The sequence below is a fragment of the Saccopteryx leptura genome, chromosome 1, assembly GCF_036850995.1.
Source record: "Saccopteryx leptura isolate mSacLep1 chromosome 1, mSacLep1_pri_phased_curated, whole genome shotgun sequence".
NCBI lineage: Eukaryota > Metazoa > Chordata > Mammalia > Chiroptera > Emballonuridae > Saccopteryx > Saccopteryx leptura.
Window position 1 is genome coordinate 371,101,609 of NC_089503.1, and position 22,074 is coordinate 371,123,682.

Below are 22,074 nucleotides of genomic sequence, written 5' to 3' on the forward strand. Positions count from 1 at the left end.
TACGTCTGGCAGACTTCAGTGTAGTCATTAGGGGACAGGGTTTCACATGAGGCCAGTCTCTTTTATTAGCCCCATCACGACTTGAATGAAATGCTTCCCCAAATTCTTTCCCTTTGCTCTCATTTTATGTGCCAAAGCAACATTTTTATTGCATGTTTTGCCTTCTAATTACCCTGTCACTGCAAGGAAGGAAACTTTAAAGGGGAACATAACCATGCTAAACTTGGACAAATAGTTAATACTGTACTCTAAGTGACAAAATGTGTAATATAGCAGTAACTAAGGTAGAATTTAGGTTCAAAAATCAACTATGGAAGAACAAGTTGAACAATACTTGGCACATGAGTATCTTGTTTGAAAACGATGTAAACTCCCCTACTGTCTGTCTGTCTGTCTCTCTTGTGAAAAAGAAAAAAAGAAAAAGAAAAAGACGTCAAGCTTTTCATTAATTACAAATGTGACGTGAAAATAGTATGACAGCACTACTAATATGTTGACACAGCCCTAGAGTGCATGTGTAAGAAAATGTTCACTCAAGACAAACAAAGGGCCTATTTACTGTGCACTGTGGAGAATACAATCAAAATATTAGAACATTATATTCATTTCTGATGTCAACTTTTAACAGCATATTTGAATTGGTGTCCAAAGGACAGTGAAAAGGAGGTGAGGAGTACTAAAAGCATATCATCCTTCAGGACACCCCCCAGAGCATTGGAACACCAATCCCACAGCATCCCACATCCAGGAGTTAAAGAGTTAGGTTGAACTGCAGCTGACACGAATAACAAACTCAATGTCAAAGAGAAAGTGATTAATGGGGAAAAGCCAACCCATCTAGGGGAAAAAAACAAACAAATGAAAAACGAAGAATAAAGAAAGAAAGAAAAAGCAGACCAAAGGGCTTTGATTCTGGTGTACATTTTGGTCACTGAGTCAAGGTGATAAAAAGGTAGCTTGGAAATTTAATTAATTCAGTCTCCCTCTGTGGAAAATGGTAGGTGTTAGCCCTGTCTGCCTGTTTTCAAGCCATGTGGAGAACTGAAAAGCCAAGAATCTCCAGAGAATGATGATCTTCACCTGCTCTCATTTTCAATTCACACATGATACAATTACTTAACCGTCCGAGCTGTTCTTTTTCTAAGCTTCAAAATAAAAATTCTTGCCCCATGATTTCATCTTGTGTTATTTCAGCATGACATTGCTGAACATTTCATTACAGGAAAGCATTATACATACATAGATATTGTTATTATTATTCTCAGACTACATGAGTATTATTTTCTAATGTATGGTTCTATATAGGAAAGTTCAGTAAGGGATGATTAAAGGGAAAGTACCCGAAAACTTTAGCTTATTATAAATTCTTGAAGCAACAAAGAAAAAAAAACTGTCAAGCTACAATAGGGTAGAATTAAACTCCATTCCTGAACTATTAATTACTAGTGTCCTAATTTATCAAATCCAATCCATTATGTCCACTGCCACCAAACTATACCTCCTAGAACACACTATGTGTTTCCTTTCTGCTTCAAAACCTAACAGCAAATTCTTTCTTTCTATAAATAAAAGAATTTTATTTGAAATGTTATTATTCTTTGTAAATTGGCTATAAACTCTTAGCCTAACCTTTTTCTTTTCCCAAGTAGGAAAATGCAACTATCAAGGAGAGGAGTCCCTAGAAGATAGCATAATAAGAGTAAGTATAACTTTCTCAACTGTTCTCCATCTTTGAAAGGATGTGATGTATTAGTTTCTTCTTTATGGCACCAATGTCATCAGCATGTAAAAAATAATTTGCACTTAATACAAAGGCAAGATATGTAGTAAAAATCCCAGAGTTGAGTAAACAATGCGGAAAATAGTGGAAAATGGATCAGAGAATGAAAAGGTGGGAGGAAAATCATGTAGGTTCTTGTGGAGCATTGCAAGGGCTTTGGTTTATTTTCAGTGAGATAGAAACTGTTGAAGGAACTATTGGAGAAGCCATTGGAGAGTTTAGCAGAGGAATGACATCATTTGATTGATGTTTTAACAAGGTTATTCTAGTGTTGTGAGATTGTACTAAATATGGGCAAGTGCTGAAATATAGAAGTTAGGAAGCTGTTGCAAATATTACAGACAAGAGATGAAGATAGCTAAGACAAGGTGGTTGCTGTGCATTAATGAGAACGTATAAGATTCTGGATAAATCTTGAAGGGAAGGCTTATGAAATTTGCTGATGGATCTCATGTGGGATGTAAGAGAAAGTGGAATTAAGTAAGAGTGAGTGTAAATAAAAGAGAAAAGGTCTAAACATGGCCATGGAGTGCTACAGCATAAACAGTTTGGGAAGAAAACCAAAGAGCTTCTTTGAAGTATGAGTTAATTTTACTTGACTGGAAACCATGTGGGAAAACAAAATGTTTTAAGGATGAAGGGTAAGCTGTCAATACATAAAAAAAAGAAGAGGAGAACTAAGAACTGTGGTCACTGATATCCTTGAGTAAGTTAGTTATTATGGAGTCATGGGGGCAAAGTTTTCATTAATGACAGTTCAAAGAACAATTGAAGAGTGTGAATATAACAATGTCAACTATGACCATAAATATTCCAGCTACACATCCAGATTACACAACATCCAAGGAGAGAAAAGTGGTATCTATTGATATATACTAGCATGTAAACATATATTTTAAAATTCATTTGAACTGCACTTGCTTACATCACATACTTGTATCACTCATCATGGAATGAGATGGCTTGAATAGTGGCCTGATTACCTTAAGTCATGTGTTCTTCCCGCCCTTGTCAGGATTTAGGTGTGGCATCATCTTCCCGGAACCCCAGATAGAAATGCAGAATGTTGAAAAGAAGGAAGGCTAACATGATGTTGACAGATAATCAAAAATTGTTCACAAAAATGGTGTTTCATAAATCTTAGTAATAATAATATGAGTATAACACAAAACTGGACCAGAATATCTACAACAAAAATGTTTGCTGATTATTGATTTAAACATCTGCAAAAGAATTTGTTCCTTTTGTTCAGTCAAATGAAATTCATGAACACAATTACATTTTCTGCATGAACTATCTTATAGATAAATATATACAGAGGGTTATAATTACACTAAATTATTGAATTGCTTCTGGATATAAATATTAGAAGTATAGAATAACAGAGCATTCATCTCTAATTAAAATCTAGAGTATTAAATAATTCATATCCTAAAATATAAAAAGATAACTTATATTTCCATCACCCATATCTTATTAATATGTAATTGTGCTATCTAATATATAATGTGTAATGTGCTATCTACTAATGCTTTTTTCTTTAAAATATCTCATGAGTAGATTGAGTCTAAATCATAGTAAGCAAGTAATCTGATTAAGTGTATTGATTTAATTTGATAAGGTGTCATTAGAACGTAAGTCTTATAACTTTTAAATAAAAAAAATCATGAATACAAACCAGTTTCTAAATTTATTTTCTTCTTTCCTTTTTCCAACACAAACACAAATTTTCTCCAAGTCACTAAGAAAATGTGAGTACTGTATACCTGTTGGTTTATTTTGCAGAAAAGTTAAAACCTCATTGCCTTTCTCTTTCCCATGCATGTGATCCAGGACATGCCTGACCATGAATAAAGAGGTGGAAAACAAATGATGGCAATAGAGGAGGAAGAGAAGAAAAAGAAAAAGCAGCCACTGTTGTCATATACTGGAACCTGGACATTTACATTAAAGAAACAACAGAAACTCTGAAATTGCAGCTGCAGTATTTTCCTTATCAAATGGGAAAATATTCCCAAAGTGACACTCGGGGCTTAAACCTGAGCAAGGACCAGTAGCTAGTGGCTTTATTTTTTTATTTTTTTGTATTTTTCTGAAGCTGGAAACAGGGAGAGACAGTCAGACAGATCCCGCGTGCGCCCGACCGGGATCCACCAGGCACGCCACCAGGGGCAACGCTCTGCCCACCAGGGGGCAATGCTCTGCCCCTCCAGGGCATTGCTCTGCCGCGACCAGAGCCACTCTAGCGCCTGGGGCAGAAGCCAAGGAGCCATCCCCAGCGCCCGGGCCATCCTTGCTCCAGTGGAGCCTTGGCTGCGGGAGGGGAAGAGAGACAGAGAGGAAGGAGGGGGTGGGGGTGGAGAAGCAAATAGGCGCTTCTCCTATGTGCCCTGGCCCTGAATCGAACCCGGGTCCCCCGCACGCCAGGCCGACGCTCTACCGCTGAACCAACCGGCCAGGGCTGGTGGCTTTATTTTTTAATAATAGTCTTGCTAAGAGATTGCATGTATTTGTTTGTACAAGTTAAAAGACTAAACCAGTGTATAGTTCTTTTATTATTGAATTTACACTTTGAAATATTTATTTTAAAAAAGGAAATAGGATTCATAAACCAGTGAATAAAAACAAGTTAGGTGTTAATAGCTAATTATTCTTCTCCTGGTGAAAAGTTCACTATTCCAGATTTTGCACTTCCATATGGATCTTCAAATTTTCTCCAATTAAAAAAAAAGATAAGACTTCATCCAGCAAGTATTGTTTGATCTGCTCCAAATTCACCACAATTAATTCATTATACTTGTGCTCTAGCACAGCATTTTGGGTTACCATTATTTAAACATTTGTCACATTATATGTTTAAGGTAAAGCATATTTGATATTTTATCTACGAAAGGTTTTTTTAAAGACATAGGGATTTTAAAATATATATTTGAAAGAATAAAATGCTCAAAAACTAAAACCCTTCTATGGGGACACAGAACATCCTTAGGAATGAAGTTATGAGATGACTAGCAGGTTTCCAGTATGATTGTTCTATCAATGTTGATATTACTTGGGAGAAGTCCATAAAGTTGGAGGTTAGTGGTGATCTCTTACAGCTCTTGGTTGAAACTCTAAGGGTAAAGAAAAATTCTTGGGTTCAGAAAATGTTCTTACCAAGAGTGCCTAACGTGTAATTAAAAATTTTAAGAAAGTCCATGGAAAGAAAAGGGTGTAGAAGTAGGCTGAATGGTGAAAAGGGTCAAGTTCAAAACCCAACTGATTTCTGAAGCCCCAAGGCATCAACTACCTTATGTGATTAATTGTTAAATCAACTGCATATTTTCTCTATAGAAATACAGTACAGATTAACCTATATGGCTATTCCGTGAGTACATGCCTTCCTCACATTGTGCACTGCAAATTGTACAGTGACAATGCCCATACACTGTTTTTATTGAACTTAGCAAAATAATACGCATGATGAGCTTTACTACATGTTTTATTGAATAAATGAGATATCAAAAGCATGAGTAAAAACCTGACCAGAGGCATCAAAAAGGAAGCAAACCAGTTGAAAACTACTCTGTATCAGGTAGTTTCATGTAAATTATCTTATTTTAGCTTCCCCAGCAAATTGGTAGATAGGTCATCTTTTAGCATATCAGAAAATTGAAAGTTAGAAAATTTTATTACCAGGATTGGTTTCATGTACCTTTTATGATGGATCTGACATTTGATCCAAAATTTTTTGATTGTTTTATTTACTTTGATTATTTTATAGGTGTGCTGTTTCTCAAATCAGGAGGAAACTATATTAGGAGTAGTAATTGCTAAGGTGTTTTTTTTCCTGTATCCCATGTCTGATTATAACAGTATGTTGCTAAAATAAACAATGCAGAATGCCTTGTGTTTATTTCTAAAAGTTCCATTTATTATTATTACAAATATGTTTCATTTACTGATCATATCATCCGATAAAGGTTAGTTTCCTAATTCCTACATTGTTTTGTCTAATGAAGCAACTGAGTATATGAATTCTAAAGCAGCTTGTTTTTATTCTCTCTTAGCTGATAATTCATATGTTCAGTAGTAATATTACTAATAAATTAGATACCAAATAAAATTGCTTAAGTTTTAATTGCAAGTTCTTAAGGAGATTTTTAAAAATTGTCAAATGTTTCTCTCTCTCTCTCTCTCTCTCTCTCTCTCTCTTTTCAGAATAAGTTCTAGCACTAAAGGAGACTATGGTTTAGTAAAAACCATCAGACAGTTAATGTTAACGAACAGGGAGAAAACAAGTGCCTTGGGTCAAGTTTCCTGGAAGGGAAGCCCAAGAAGGGAATTCTGAATCAGAAGCATTCGGATTAGTGAGGGGTGCTCTCCAAAGTCAAGTAAAGAAAACAGGATGCAGGAGGGTTAAGCAAGAACTTGTCTCTACCGGAGACTAGTTTCATTGTGATCCTATGAGAGCATGAATTGTACAGCAAAATCAATCCCACCTTGAAATAAGGCAACTGGTCTTTTTATGGTGGTATCATTGTCCCCTGAGTGCCCCTAAATGTTGAAGGGTGCCTAACATCCTTGGGCAAAGAAGGCGAGGGCCTTTGGGTGGAGAAAAGGTCAGCTGAGCAATTACCCAAATACACACATAAGCCAACATTCACGGCAGAAGGGGGAAGGGTGCACCAGTGGGTGAAGAGGATCTGGACACCAACAGTATCCATTCTTCAAATAAGACCTCCACAAAAGAGGCTCTTTTCAATCATTTCCTGTACAAAAGGACATATGGGAAGATTCTATTACTTCAGCACCAGTTCGTTAATGATGGCAACTGAGGAAACAGCAACAATGACACTTTTATTTTTTAATGAGGTCAGGGGAAATTTACACCACAAGGAATTAAACACAGAGTTCACTGAGGAAGAATAAGATGAGACTGTCAACCAATAGTTAAAAGACCATCTTCACTTGAAGGAGAAAAAACACACTGTTTCTAACATAATAAAGACTCTGATAGCAACAAGAGTCACTGAGATTTATCTTTTTTTTAAAAGATGTCTTCTTGTGATATCTGTGTGTAGGTAATTTACATCTATAAATAAACCTTTTTTTAATTACTGTGGCTGAAACTGAACAACATGCATTGTCATAGCTTCTTTGTCATAAATCATCACAGTATTACAAAGTGTTACTATAAAACTTCTGGGCTCTACATTTCCTTTCATTTACAAATTAAACACAAGAAGGAAAATAATGTTCATTACTTTTTCATGTAGTTATTTTCACTCTTCTTTTTAACTTTGGCACTTATCTACCAAACACAAAAAAATATTTTTCCCATATTGATATGTGCCCACTATATCATCATTCCTTTATTAGCCTGTACCCAGGAGCCTGTCTTGTAATTATGATTACTAGGTCATCTCCCCGTTTCACTGTGTAAATATTTACAGACTTGTTCAAAAGTTCTGACTAATATGCAGTCTCTCTGAAATATGAGAGCTGAAAGTTATTTAATACATTTATATTTATATATTCTATAAAACTTAAATTGTGGGTTACATCATCAAACCAGTAAGTGAGAACAATACAAACATCTTCAGTATTTTCCAAAAAGTTGGGTAAGGACACCGTCTTTCAAAGGAGGTATTAAGCAACCTTGCCCTGAATAGTTAACAATGTTAAGGTGATTGTGGATCAAATAAGTGTGCAAATATGATATATATGTTTGCTCGTTTATAGTTTGCACTGGGTGTGGGGGACAGGCTGTAAGCAGGCAGGGTCCTTATAGCCTAAGGCTTAGTTTTAAGACTAAGCCTTTCCCACCCTTTTGAGAAATCCCATTATGCCTCAGATAAGTGACTTTGTATCAGAGACTTCTTTGTTTTTATATTGGATTAAAGGTTTTGATTTCTACACTATAAAATGGGGCAGAGGAGCCCATGCTAGAGGAGAGCAGAGAAAGACCATGTAGAGGAGAGGAGAAGCAGCCAAGATGGTGGAGTGCTGAAGGAGAAGCCAGATTGTGCAGAGTTTGTGTAGAGAGAAGGAGTTGGGGAACAGAGGTAAATAAGGCTGCTGAGGTAGCAACCTTTGATTCTAGGAAACTCAGTTAAGTCAGTGGCTTTGGGAGCCCTGAATGTAAAGGGAAGTGTTTTCCCACTGTGTGTGTTTCTTGCCCACCAGGTGCAAGCTAGGATTAAAGATGATGGCCCACCAGTTCTTGGCTCCATTGTTTCGTTACTGTCTGTCCTAATGAAACCTGAACCTACACAGGCCAGGCGGCTGTGATTATGGCCATGGCTACTGGCTTTACAATGATGCATTTTAATTGCCTTGTTTGTGGGACTCATCAATCAAGAATTTGATAAAACTGCTTCTATTGTAGTGATTCTATCATTCCATCTCAATAGTCTAACATAGGGTGAGATGCACTTATGTGTTTGCCTGTTTCTTGGTAACATCCATTTAAGTTATTAAATATGTATGGTTTGTAAAGCCAGTAGCCATGGCCACCATCACAGCAGCCTGGCTCATGTAGGTTCGCATTGTATTCAGACAGACGGTAATGAAACAACAGAGCCACAAACTGGTGGGACATTATCTTTAATCCTAGCTTGTAGCCAGCAGGCAAGTAAAAACACACACTGGGCTCCAAACCCACTCATTCAGTGCTCACAAAGCTACTGACTTATCCAAGTTTTCTAGAATCAAAGGTTTCTAGCTCACCAGACTTATTCACCTCTGTTCTCCATCTTCTCTCTGCACAATCTGGCTTCTCCTTTAGCAATCCACCATCTTGGCTTCCTCTCCTTGCCTCCACGTGGCCTTTATCTGCTCTCCTCTCTAATGCTAATCTTAGGAACAGAGAGAGAGCAAGCACCTGGTCTGCCCCACTGTATAGTGTAGAAATCAAAACCTTTAATCCAATATACAAACAAGAAAGTCTCTGATACAGTCACTTATCAGATGGAATAATGGAATTACTCATGAGAGTGCACCACCCCACATCAAAAAGTGTGGGAAAAGCTTAGTCTTAAAACCAAGCCCCAGGCAACAAGGATCCTGTCTGCCCACAGTCCACGCCCAACACACTTAATATAATCATGCCCATCCCAAGCAAGAAGGGCAATTAATATTATCACCTGGGCGACAGGCTTCCACGTGGGCAGCACCATCTTTAACAAAGTGAGCATAATATATTTTATCTGCCCAACACACGGCCACCATCACAGCCGCCTGGCCCATGCAGATTCAGGTTTGATTCGGACAGACAGTAATGAAACAATGGAGCCAAGAACTGGTGGGCCATTAGCTTTAATTCTAGCTTGCACCCAGCAAGCAAGAAACACACACAGTGGGGAAACACTTCCCTTTCCATTCAGGGCTCCCAAAGCCTCTGACTTATCTGAGTTTCCTAGAATCAAAAGTTTCTACCTCACCAGCCTTATTCACCTCTGTTCCCCATCTCCTTCTCTCTCCACAAACACTGAACAAATTGGCTTCTCCTTCAGCACTCCACCATCTTGGCTGTTTCTCCTCTCCTCCACGTGGCCTTTCTCTGCTCTCCTCTCTAATGCTAATCTCCGGAACCGAGAGAGAGCAAGCTCCCAGTCTGCCCCATTTTATAGTGTAGAAATCAAAACCTTTAATCCAATATACAAACAAGGAAGTCTCTGATACAAAGTCACTTAGGACCATGAGAAAGGCTTAGTCTTATAGCCTTAAGCCAGGGGTACCCAAACTACGGCCCGTGGGCTGCATGCGGCCCCCTCTAGCCATTTATCCGGCCCCTGCCGCACTTCCGGAAAAGGCATCTCTTTCATTGGTGGTCAGTGAGAGGAGCATAGTTCCCATTGAAATACTGGTCAGTTTATTGATTGAAATTTACTTGTTCTTTATTTTAAATATTGTATTTGTTCCCGTTTTGGTTTTTTACTTTAAAATAAGATATGTGCAGTGTGCATAGGGATTTGTTCATAGTTTTTTTTATAGTCCGGCCCTCCAACGGTCTGAGGGACAGTGAACTGGCCCCTTGTGTAAAAAGTTTGGGGACCCCTGCCTTAAGCTATAATGACCCTGCCTGCTTACAGCCTGTACCCCACCCCCAATGCAAACTATAAGTGAGCAAACATATATATCATATTTACAAACTTACTTGACCAACATGGTTCTAGAGGTTTATATTTATGTTCAATAACATAAACATTTTATTATAAAATACTTGTTCAAAATTAGTCAAGCTATTTTAAAAAGAATCAAAGACATCTATCTCCCTTGTTCTTTACCCTATCTCTAGGTTTCCTTTCTTCAAAGGAAACTTAGTTATCATCCTAGCTCTTGTCTCATTAGTCATGATTTGTTCTTAGCCTGCAGGTGCCTTTTCCAGAACTGTTTGCTGAGTTATCTTTGAAATATTTCCCCGTATGACTAACACTTCCTGTTATTTCTCTTGGTGAAACACAATATTTTTCATCTAATAAATTCCTTCCCAAATTTAAAAGGCCATGCCTCTTTCATATGTGTGTATGTTTTGGAGCAAGTAGAAGAAGAATGCTCTCATTGCCTATTCATTTATATCACGGAGCTACTTGTTTCATATTTCATTCTTCATTGTTTTTGTTACTCAAGTCTTAGCTCTCGAACTAAATTGTAAGTAATAGTTTTGGAAGGAAGAGACTTATTGTTAATTTTCTACATCAGGTAACTTACCTGCTGATCTTCACACTTAGCCCTGAAGGGACAAATTCTGTCCCCCTCTAAGAAATGCAATCTGAGTTGACTGGTGGTCTAGGCAGTTTATTGTGCTCTATGTCTCTTGACATTTGTTGTCACATCTGCAAATATAGCCAAAGAATAATGACAACAATACAATAACAGCAAAACCATAAATTATATAAAAACTATAGGTATCTCCTCATGAACTTGTAATATAGTACTTCAAACTTTTAAGTCTTTCCTTGTATGAGAAGTTTTTAATCTCAGAGCCTGAAGCAGTGTTAACCATAAAGCAGCTACTGAGGATTTAAATGTTTCTCAAAGAAGGTCACCTCTATGTGAATTATTTCCTCCTAAGAACGAAGTCTTCCCTTTTATACGGAGAGAAAGATCACTCAACTACAAATCATTATTTGTATGAGACATGAAATTCTTAGTCTTTTCATTTAAGCAAAGCTGTTTTATTTTTATTTTATCTCTATTACTTTATGCCAATCTATAAAGTATAAAATGTAACATTATTTCAATTTACTCTTGTGTATTCATATAGTGAAAATAATATTAGACAGGATCATTAGAGATCCCATGTCAAGAAATAGTTCCATATTATTGAACCAAGTAATTTTATTTTTCTATATTCACTTTCTAAGTTCTCAAATAATCTTGGGGAGAGAGGTAAAACTGAACATCTCAATGGTCTCCTCTATGATTATTAAGACATATAGAAAAAAATATCTAATTGGAATCTCTTTAGAACTCAGGGACAAGCTGTATTTCCCTGCATGTAACAGTAATGACAATAGATGGAGGAGATAAAGGAGGAGGAAGACTATAATGGCAGATACTATTGAGTCCTTACTTTGTGCTCTATCCTAAGTGTTTTATATAGTTTACATCATTTCATTTTAGCAATCTCCCCTCATAGGCAAATATCATGATTATCCTGCTTAAAAATGAGAGAAACATAGTACAGAATGTTTCTCAAATCAGCTGCTAAGTAATGCAGTGTCCCCATTGATAATAAGTTACATAATCAGTAAAGGGCTCAAATGACACAGTATATTTCTGTGTGAGATGGCTCCACCAACTATTTTTATGGCTATGTTAACTTGAAATTCTGTATGGGAGATGGAATTATACAATTGTAGAGTGACAAATTCTTTTTTGGCACTTAGGTTGAATTAGGTTACCATGTTTCTCAACTATTTCTCTTATACTTACACAGACAGGTGATTAGAATGAAAATAAGTTTCTTTTAACAGTATTTTGAAGTATTTAACATAAATACCTTTATATTTGTATACACACTTTAGCCTCAAATCATCTCATGGTTTAACTATGTCAGACAGGTTTGGTAAGAACTAGTAACTGCATGCAAACATCTTGAAATATTAAAGATCTAAGAAAAGATATCTAGGCAAAATATATCATATTTTCAGGTAGATATATACAATATAATTTGATTCAATAAGCTTTACTGATATAGAATATAGGAAAAATAAAAATGGACTAAGATTTCTGTTTATCTAAAACTATCACACTTAAGGCATATAAGTACATAATTTGTCTTCTTAATAAAGTATAATTTTATTATATGTACCAATTCACATATTCTTTTTAAGAACATTCTTCCTTTAAAAATTACATTTTTTTTCTTAATTAACTCCTTTTTTAAAAGTATTTTCCATTGATTTGAGAGAGAGAAAGAAAGAGAGAGAGAGAGGGAGGAAGAAAGAGAAATACAGAAGCATTAACTCATTTCACTTAGTTGTTTGTTGTGCACTCATTGATTTCTTCTATGTACCTTCACCGGGGTTGATACCACAATCTCTGGCATGCCAGGTGAATACTTTATCAGGTGAGCCACCTAGCTAGGGGCAATTAGTTTTTCTTAATTGAGATATAAATGTCATAGAGTATTGAGTAAGTTTAAGGTGTACAACAAAATTATTTGATACATTTATATTGCAATATGATCATCATTATAGTTAGCTAACACCTCTGTTGAGTCACATAATTACTTCTTACAGTAAACAATTATGATCCTGTCTCATTAGCTTAGTAATGTTTATAATATAGTTTTGTTGTCTGCAGTTACTGCATTGTGCATTAGCTTATTTATCTACTATTTGGAAGTAGGTACCCTTAAACAACATCTCTCCCATTTCCCTGTCCTCAGCCCCTGATAACCACCATCCCACTCTTTGTTTTTTCAGGATCACTTTTTTTAGATTTCATATATATCAAACATTATTTGTCTTTCTCTGTCTGACTTATCTCACTTAGCATAATGCCTTCAAGCTCCATCCATGTTGTTACAATTGCAGGATTTTCTCTCTTTTTTTTTTCCTTTTTTTTTTTAAGTGAGAGGAGGGGAGAAAGAGATAGACTCCCACCTGTGCCCCAACTGGGAACCACCTGGCAACCCCTGTCTGGGGCTAATGCTTAGACTAACTGAGCTATCCTCAGTGCCTGGTGCTGACACTTGAACCAGTTGAGCCACTGGGTGCAGGAGGGAAAAAGGGAGGGAAGGGGGAGAGGGAGAAGGAGAGAAGCAGACGGTCACTTCTCCTGTGTGCTCTGACCTGGGATCTAACCTGGGACGTCCATATGTCAGACCTATGCCCTATCCACTGAGCAAATCAGCCAGGGCCCAAGATTTTCTTTTTACTTATAACTGAGTAGTACTCTACTGGATATATATACTGTGTCTTTTTTACCCACTCATCCATTTATGAACATATCCTGGCTGTTGTGAATAATGCTGCGATAAACATGGGAGTGCATATATCTCTTCTATGCTCTGTTTTCATTTCCTTTGGATATATACTCAGAAGTGGGCTTGCTGGTTTGTGTGGTAATTCTATTTTTGATTATTTGAGTAACTGCCTTACTGGTCTCAATAGTGGCTGAACCAGTTTGCAATGCCACTAACAGTGCATAAGCATTCCCTTTTCTCCACATCTTCACCAACACTTTTTATTTGTTATCTTCTTGTTATATTCTAACAGGTGTGAGGTGAGATATCTCACTGTGGTTTTGATCTTATTTTCCTGGCAATTGTGAAATTGAGCCCCTTTTTATGTACCTGTTGACCATTTGAATATCTTCTTTGGAAAATTGTTGATCTTTCTTCCTCAGCTCATTTTTAATTGGATTATTTGGGGGTTTTTGTTGTTATTGGATTGTATGAGTTCTTTATCGATTTTAGTTATTAACCTCTTCTGAAATATATGGTCTGCAAATATTTTCTTCAATTCCATAGGTTGCATTTTCATTTTGTTGACTGCTTCTTTTGCAAGGCAAAAGCTTTCTAGTTTAATGTAGTCATGCCTGACCAGGCAATGGTACAGTAGATAGAGTTTTGGGCTGGAACACAGAGGTTCCAGGTTCGAAACCCTGAGGTCACCAGCTTGAGCGTGGGCTCACCAGCTTGAGTGTGGGGTCGCTAGCTTGAGTATATAATCATGGACATGACCCCATGGTCACACGCTTGAAGTCTAAAGTCACTGGCTCAAGCCTAAGGTTGCTGGCTTGAGCAAGAGGTCACTTGCTCTGCTGTAGCCCTCTGGTCAAGGCACATATGAGAAAGCAAATAGTGAACAAATAAGGTGCCGCAATGAAGAACTCATGTTTCTTTTCTTTCCCTTTTTGTCTGTTTGTCCCTCTCTCTGACTCTCTGTCTGTCAAAAAAAAAAAAAAGAAGTTTAATGTAAACACACTTGTTGAATTTCTCTTTTGTTGTTTGTGCTTTTGATTTTATATTCAAAAATGTTTCCCAACACCAATGATGAGAAGCTTTTTCCTGTTATGTCCTAGGAGTTTTATGATTTCAAGTCTTATATTTAAGTCTTTGATCCATTTTGAGTTAATTTGTGTGAGTGGTGGAAGATAGGGTTTCAATTTTATTTTTCTGCATGTCCTTATCCACTTTCCCCAACACCATTTGTTGCAGAAACTATGCTTTCTATGTTGGTTCCCTTGCTCCCTTATTGAATATTAGTTGAGTGTATATTAATTTTGGGCTCTCTATTCTGTTCCATTGGTCTGACCATCTGTTTTTAAGCCAGTACCATGCTGTTTTAATTACAATAGCTTTTTAGTATAATTTGAAATTGGAAGTGTGATGTCTCTGGTTGTGTTTGTCTATCTCATGATTGCTTTAGCTATTCAAGGTCTTTGTGGTTCCACACAAATTTTAGAATTGTTTTTTTTTTCTATTTCTGTGAAAAAAAGTCATTAGGATTTTGATAGGAATTGCATTGAACCTATAGATGGCTTTGGGTAGCATAAACATTTATTTGTGTCTTCAATTTCTTTCAGAAAAATCTTGTAATTTTTTAAAAATTTTAAATTAATGTTTAGAGAGAGAGAAAGAGAGCATGCGTGATAGAGAAACAGAAAGAAAGAAAGAAAGAAAGAAAGAAAGAAAGAAAGAAAGAAAGAAAGAAAGAAAGAAAGAAAGAAGAAAGAAACATTGAATTGTTGTTTCTCTCATTTATGTATTTATTGGTTGATTCTTGTATGTACCATGACTAGGGATTGAACCCAAAACCTTGGCATGATGGGACAACACTCTAACCAACTAAGCTACCAGACCAGGGGTAAGTCTTGTAGTTTTTAATGTACAGATCTTCTGCATACTTGGTTTAATTTATTTCTAGGTATTTTATTGCATTTGATGTTATTTTAAGTGGGATAGTTACTTTTTATGTTTCTCAGATGTTGCATGTTAGTGCATAGAAATGCAACTGATTTTTTGCAGGATATTGATTTTATATCCTGCAACTTTACTGAATTTCATTAATTAGATCCAACAATTTTTTTGTGTTTTTTTTTTTACTTGAATCTTTGGGATTTTCACCCACAGATGAGTCTATATGCATCAGTAACTCTGAAGGGCATTGCTTAGAGAAGTATACATTGAGTTTTCTTTCTTATTCATCTAGTCATATATATCTTTTGATTTGCAAATTCAATCCATTTACAGTTAGAATAATTATTTATATCTAGTCTATGGGCTTACTAATGCCAACTTATTAATTGCTTTCTGATTGTTTTTTGTTTCTTTGTGATTTGGTTATTTTCTAGGATGATATGCTTTTTCTTTTCTTTGTCTTTCTTGGATCTATTCTTTTTGTGTGTGTGGTAACCTTGAGATTTGCATAAAATGTCTAAAAAATAAAGTTTCTTTCAGACTGATAACTTTTCTTTGATTGCCTATAAAGGTGTCAGCCTTTTATTCCTTCCTTTTGTAATAGTGAGGTCACAATTGACCTATTTTTATGTTGTGTATTTGTTAACAATTTAGAGTAACTATAGTTTTTTATACTATTTTTTAACTTTTATTCTATGAGTGCTTAAAAAACTATCCTAATATACAGTTACATTTTGTAGTGTGAGTGTATATATATATTTTTATTTTAATAGTGAATGTATGCATATTTTATATGCTTTCATGTCACTGATTAGCATCTTTTTATTTCAGCTTGAAAAACTATTTTTAGCATTTTTTGTAGGCAGGTCTAGTGATGGCGAATGCTTTCAGCTTTTCATTGTCTGGGAGAGCTTTCATTTCTCTTTCAAAACTGAAGAATAACTTTTCCAGAGAAAGTACTTTTTCTAGCTGACAATTTTTATTTTTCAACATTTTGAATATTTCATTCCACTCTCTTCTGGCCTGTAGAATTTCTGCTGAGAAATCTACTCATAATCTAATGGGGGATCCTTTGTAATTTAGTGTTTATTTACCCTGACTGCCTTTAAGATTCTTTATCATTAATTTTTGACAGTTTCATTATAATGTATCCTGGAGAAAGAACATTTGCATTGAAATAATAGGTTGTTCTATTAGTTTCATGGGCTTGTATGTCCGAGTATTCCCCCAGGTTTTAGATGTTCTCAACTATTATTTCTTTAAATATACTCTCTACACCCTTCTCTCTCACTTCTTCTAAAATCCCAAATATTCTAAAATGTAACTTTCTGATTAACTTTCAATAGCTCTGGTGAGCTTTCTTCCCTCTTTTTTATCTTAGTTTTCTTTTCTCTTCTGTGTTATTTCAAAATTCCTATCTATTTTTTTTTTTAATTTTACTAGGGTGACATCAATAAATCAGGGTACATATGTTCAAAGAAAACATGTCCAGGTTATCTTGTCAATCAATTATGTTGCATACCCATCACCCAAAGTCAGATTGTCCTCCGTCACCTTCTATCTAGTTTTCTTTGTGCCCCTCCCCTTCCCCCTTTTCCTCTCCCTCCCTCCCCTCCACCCCGCTCACCCCTAACAATCACACTCTTATCAATGTCTTAGTTTTTATGTTCCACCTATGTATGGAATAATGCAGTTCTTGTTTTTTTCTGATTTACTTATTTCACTTCCAATAATGTTATCAAGATCCCACCATTTTGTTGTAAATGATTCCATGTCATCATTTCTAATGGCTGAGTAGTATTCCATAGTGTATATGTGTCACATCTTCTTTATCCAGTCTTCTATTGAAGGGCTTTTTGGTTGTTTCCATGTCTTGGCCACTGTGAATAATGCTGCAATGAACATGGGGCTGAATGTGTCTTTACGTATCAATGTTTCTGAGTTTTGGGGGTATATACCCAGTAGAGGGATTGCTGGGTCATAAGGTAGTTCTATTTTCAGTTTTTTCAGGAACCACCATACTTTCTTCCATAATGGTTGTACTACTTTACATTCCCATCAACAGTGAATGAGGGTTCCTTTTTCTCCACAGCCTCTCCAACATTTGCTATTACCTGTCTTGTTTATAATAGCTAATCTAACAGGTATGAGGTGGTATCTCATTGCAGTTTTGATTTGCATTTCTCTAATAACTAATGAAGATGAGCATCTTTTCATATATCTGTTGGCCATTTGTATTTCTTCCTGAGAGAATTGTCTGTTCATGTCCTCTTCTCATTTTTTTATTGGATTGTTTTTTTGTTTGTTGTTGAGTTTTATGAGTTCTTTGTGTATTTTGGATATTAGGCCCTTATCTGAGCTGTTGTTTGAAAATATCATTTCCCATTTAGTTGGTTGTCTGTTTATTTTGTTGTCAGTTTCTCTTGTTGAGCAAAACTTCTTAGTCTGATGTAGTCCCATTCATTAATTTTTGCCTTCACTTCCCTTGCCTTTGGAGTCAAATTCATAAAATGCTCTTTAAGACCAAGGGCCATGAGTTTAGAACCTATGTCTTCTTCTATGTACTTTATTGTTTCAGGTCTTATATTTAGGTCTTTGATCCATTTTGAATTAATTTTTGTACAAGGGGACAAACTGTGGTTGAGTTTCATTCTTTTGCATGTGGCTTTCCAGTTTTCCCAGCACCATTTGTTGAAGAGGCTTTCTTTTGTCTATTGTGTGTTGTTGGCCCTTTTATCAAAAATTATTTGACCATATATATGTGGTTTTATTTCTGGATTTTCTATTCTGTTCCATTGCTCTGAGTGTCTATTTTTCTGCCAATACCATGTTGTTTTGATTGTCGTGGCTCTATAATACAGTTTGAAGTCAGGTATTGTAATGCCCCCAGCTTCGTTCTTTTTCTTTAGGATTGCTTTGGCTATTCGGGGTTTTTTATAGTTCCATATAAATCTGATGATTTTTTTGTTCCATTTCTTTAAAAAATATCACTGGAATTTTGATGGGAATTGCATTAAATTTGTATATTGCTTTGGGTAATATGGCCATCTTGATTATATTTATTCTTCCTATCCAAGAGCAAGGAATATTCTTTTATCTCATTGCATCTTCTTCGATTTCCCTTAACAATGGTTTATAGTTTTTATTATATAAGCCCTTTACATTCTTTGTTATGTTTATTCCTAGGTATTTTTTGTTGTTGTTGCAATCATAAAGGGGATTATTTTTTTGAGTTCGTTCTCAAATGTTTCATTGTTGACATATAGAAAGGCTATGGACTTTTGTATATTAATTTTGTATCTTGCGACCTTACTGTATTGGCTTATTGTTTCTAGTAATCTTTCTGTGGAGTCTTTGGTATTCTCGATGTATAGAATCATATCATCTGCAAAAAGTGATACCTTTACTTCTTTTTCGATGTGGATGCCTTTCATTTCTTTGTCTTGTCTGATTGCTCTGGCTAGAACCTCTAGCACCACATTAAATAAGAGTGGAGAGAGTGGACAACCCTGTCTTGTTCCTGATTTAAGGGGGAAAGCCTTCAGTTTTGTGCCATTTTATATGATGTTAGCTGATGGTTTATCATATATGGCCTTTATCATGTTGAGATATTTTCCTTCTATACGCATTTTGTTGAGTGTCTTAAACATAAAATTGTGTTGTATTTTATCAAATGCCTTTTCTGCGTCTATTGATAAGATCATGTGGTTTTTGTTCTTTGCTTTGTTGATATGGTGTATTATGTTAACTGTTTTACATATGTTGAACCATCCTTGAGATTCTGGATGAATCCCACTTGATCGTAATGTATTATTTTTTTAATATGTTGTTGTATTCAATTTGCTAGTATTTTGTTTAGTATTTTAGCATCTGTATTATCTGTATTCATTAGAGATATTGGTCTGTAGTTTTCTTTTTTTGTGCTATCCTTGCCCAGTTTTGGTATGAGGGTTATGTTGACCTCATAAAATGTGTTTGGAAGTATTGCTTCTTCTTCAATTTTTTGGAAGACTTTGAGTAGAATAGGAACCAAGTCTTCTTTGAATGTTTGATAAAATTCGCTAGTATAACTATCTGGGCCTGGACTTTTATTTTTGGGGAGGTTTTTAATAGTTTTTTCTATTTCTTCCCTACTAATTGGTCTGTTTAGGCTTTCTGCTTCTTTTTGACTCAGTCTAGGAAGGTTGTATTGTTCTAGGAATTTATCCATTTCTTCTAGATTGTTGAATTTAGTGGCATAAAGTTTTTCATAGTATTCTACAATAATTCTTTGTATATCTATGATGTCCATGGTAATCAATTCTCCTTTCATTTTGGATTTTGTTTATATGAGTTCTTTCTCTTTTTTCCTTGGTAAGTCTTGCCAAGGGTTTGTCAATTTTGTTGATCTTTTCAAAGAACCAGCTCCTTGTTCTATTAATTTTTTCTATAGTTTTTCTGTCCTTTATTTTATCTATTTCTGCTCTGATTTTTATTATTTCCTTTCTTTGGCTGGTTTTGGGTTGTCTTTGTTCTTCTTTTTCCAATTCCTTAAGGTGTGAAGTTAAGTGGTTCACTAGGGATCTTTCTTGTTTTTTCATATAGGCCTGAAGTGATATGAATTTCCCTCTTATCACTGCTTTTGCTGCATCCCATAGATTCTGATATGTCATATTGTTATTTTCATTTGTCTGTATATATCTTTTGATCTCTGCGCTTATTTCTTCTTTGACCCATTCATTTTTTAAAAGTATGTTGTTTAGCTTCCACATTTTTAAAAATATTTTATTTATTGATTTTTTAGAGAGAGAGGAGTGAGAGAGAGAGACAGAGAGAGGGAGAAGGGGGAGAAGCAGGAAGCATCAACTCCCATATGTGCCTTGACCAGGCAAGCCCAAGGTTTCGAACTGGCGACCTCAGTGTTCCAGGTCCACGCTTTATCCCACTGCACCACCACAGGTCAGGCCAGCTTCCACATTTTTGTGGGGGTTTTTTCCTCTTTTTTACAGTTGAATTCTAGTTTCAAGGTTTTGTGATCAGAAAATATGCTTGGTACAAATTTGATTTTTCTGAATTTGCTGATGTTGTTTTTGTGGCCCAACATATGGTCAATTCTTGAGAATGATCCATGTACACTGGAGAAAAATGTATACTCTGTCACTTTGGGATTAAATGTCCTATAGATGTCTATCATATCCAGGTGCTCTAGTGTTTTGTTTAAGGCCAATATATCTTTATTGATTCTCTGTTTGGATGACCGATCTAGAGTCATCAGCGGTGTATTGAGGTCTCCAAGTATGGTTGTATTTTTGTCAGAATTCCTATCTTCTAAGTCATTATTCTTTTTTCCATGTGGCCTGCCCTGCTGCAGATGCTCCCTATTGCTCCTTTATTTCATTCACAGATTTTTTTCACCTTTAAAATTTGTTTGGTTCTTTTTTATATTTAATTTTTTCTTTTTTGGGTAAAGAGCTCATTTTATTTATATAATTTATGCCTAATTTCATTGTCTTTTTGAGTTTTGTGGTGAGTCTTAAAGTTTTTTTTATAATGACTATTTTGAATTTTTAATCAGATCATAATGTCTCAAAATGTTTGCTTTCCTCTTAGCTTTGCAAATAGTTATTTGCAGTACAATGCTCCTTTAATCTAATCCAAAAGTGACTTTTCCCTGTTTTAATATTCTGAAAGTTTGAGTCATGAGATTGGCAAGGCAGTTGACCTGGGATGACAGCTCTGACTCCATTTTCAAGTGGCTTTATTTATATTATTTTTATAGCTCATACCAAGGTTTGTCTGTATCTTACCAGCTGTACTACTGGGTGAAATTTCTCACAAGGCTTTTAGAGTAAGATACTAGACCCCAAAACACCCACAAAGATTTTTTTTCATGTATGGATGTCTAACCCACTGAATTAAAAGGGAATAAAAAGCAGGAATGTCTCCTGCTTCCTTGTTGCTATCACGCCTTTCACATTCACTTCTCTATCTTCCCCAAAGTATCTTGCTTTGTCCATTGTTACTAACAAATTAATTAATTAAAATTAGGAAAATATAATAACAAGCATTAATTGCTTATATTAAAATCACAGATATATTAAATGGATTAAATTACTTAATAATAATTCCAACATTTCATTGTTATTAATATTACCCTTTTAAAAAATGAGGAAATTGAGGCATAAATAAGATGTATCACTTGCCTGAGTTTTCTCAGTTAGTGAGTGGTAAAATGAGGTTATGAACAAGGGTGACTAGCTCCAAAGCCCACCCTCTGAAACACTGTGTGGATGTGGCTACTTTCTCAATCTACACTAAGTGCAATCATTGAAAAAAATTAGTTTTTAATGAAAAAATGAGACAGTAACAGTAACAATCATGGATATGACCCCATGGTCACATGCTTGAAGACTAAGATCACTGGCTCAAGCCTAAGGTTGCTGGCTTGAGCAAGAGGTCACTTGCTCTGCTGTAGCCCCCTGGTCAAGGCACATATGAGAAAGCAATTAGTGAACAACTAAGGTGCCGCAATGAAGAACTCATGTTTCTTTTCTTTCCCTTTTTGTCTGTGTGTCCCTCTCTCTGACTCTCTGTCTGTCTAAAAAAAAATGTTTCATGTAAACACACTTGTTGAATTTCTCTTTTGTTGTTTGTGCTTTTGATTTTATATTCAAAAATGTTTCCCAACACCAATGTTGAAGAGTTTTTTCCTGTTATGTCCTAGGAGTGTTATGATTTCAAGTCTTATATTTAAGTCTTTGATCCATTTTGAGTTAATTTGTGTGAGTGGTGGAAGTGGTGAGTGGCTTTATTATAACAAATTTATTACATATGTAAAGCTCATTTTTTCCCATTTTAAAAATATGAATGTTATTTTGGGAGGTTTTTTTTTCATTGAGTTATGATATTATTTTTCTAAAGACTTATTTAAACATTTCATTTTGATATTGTGGCATTT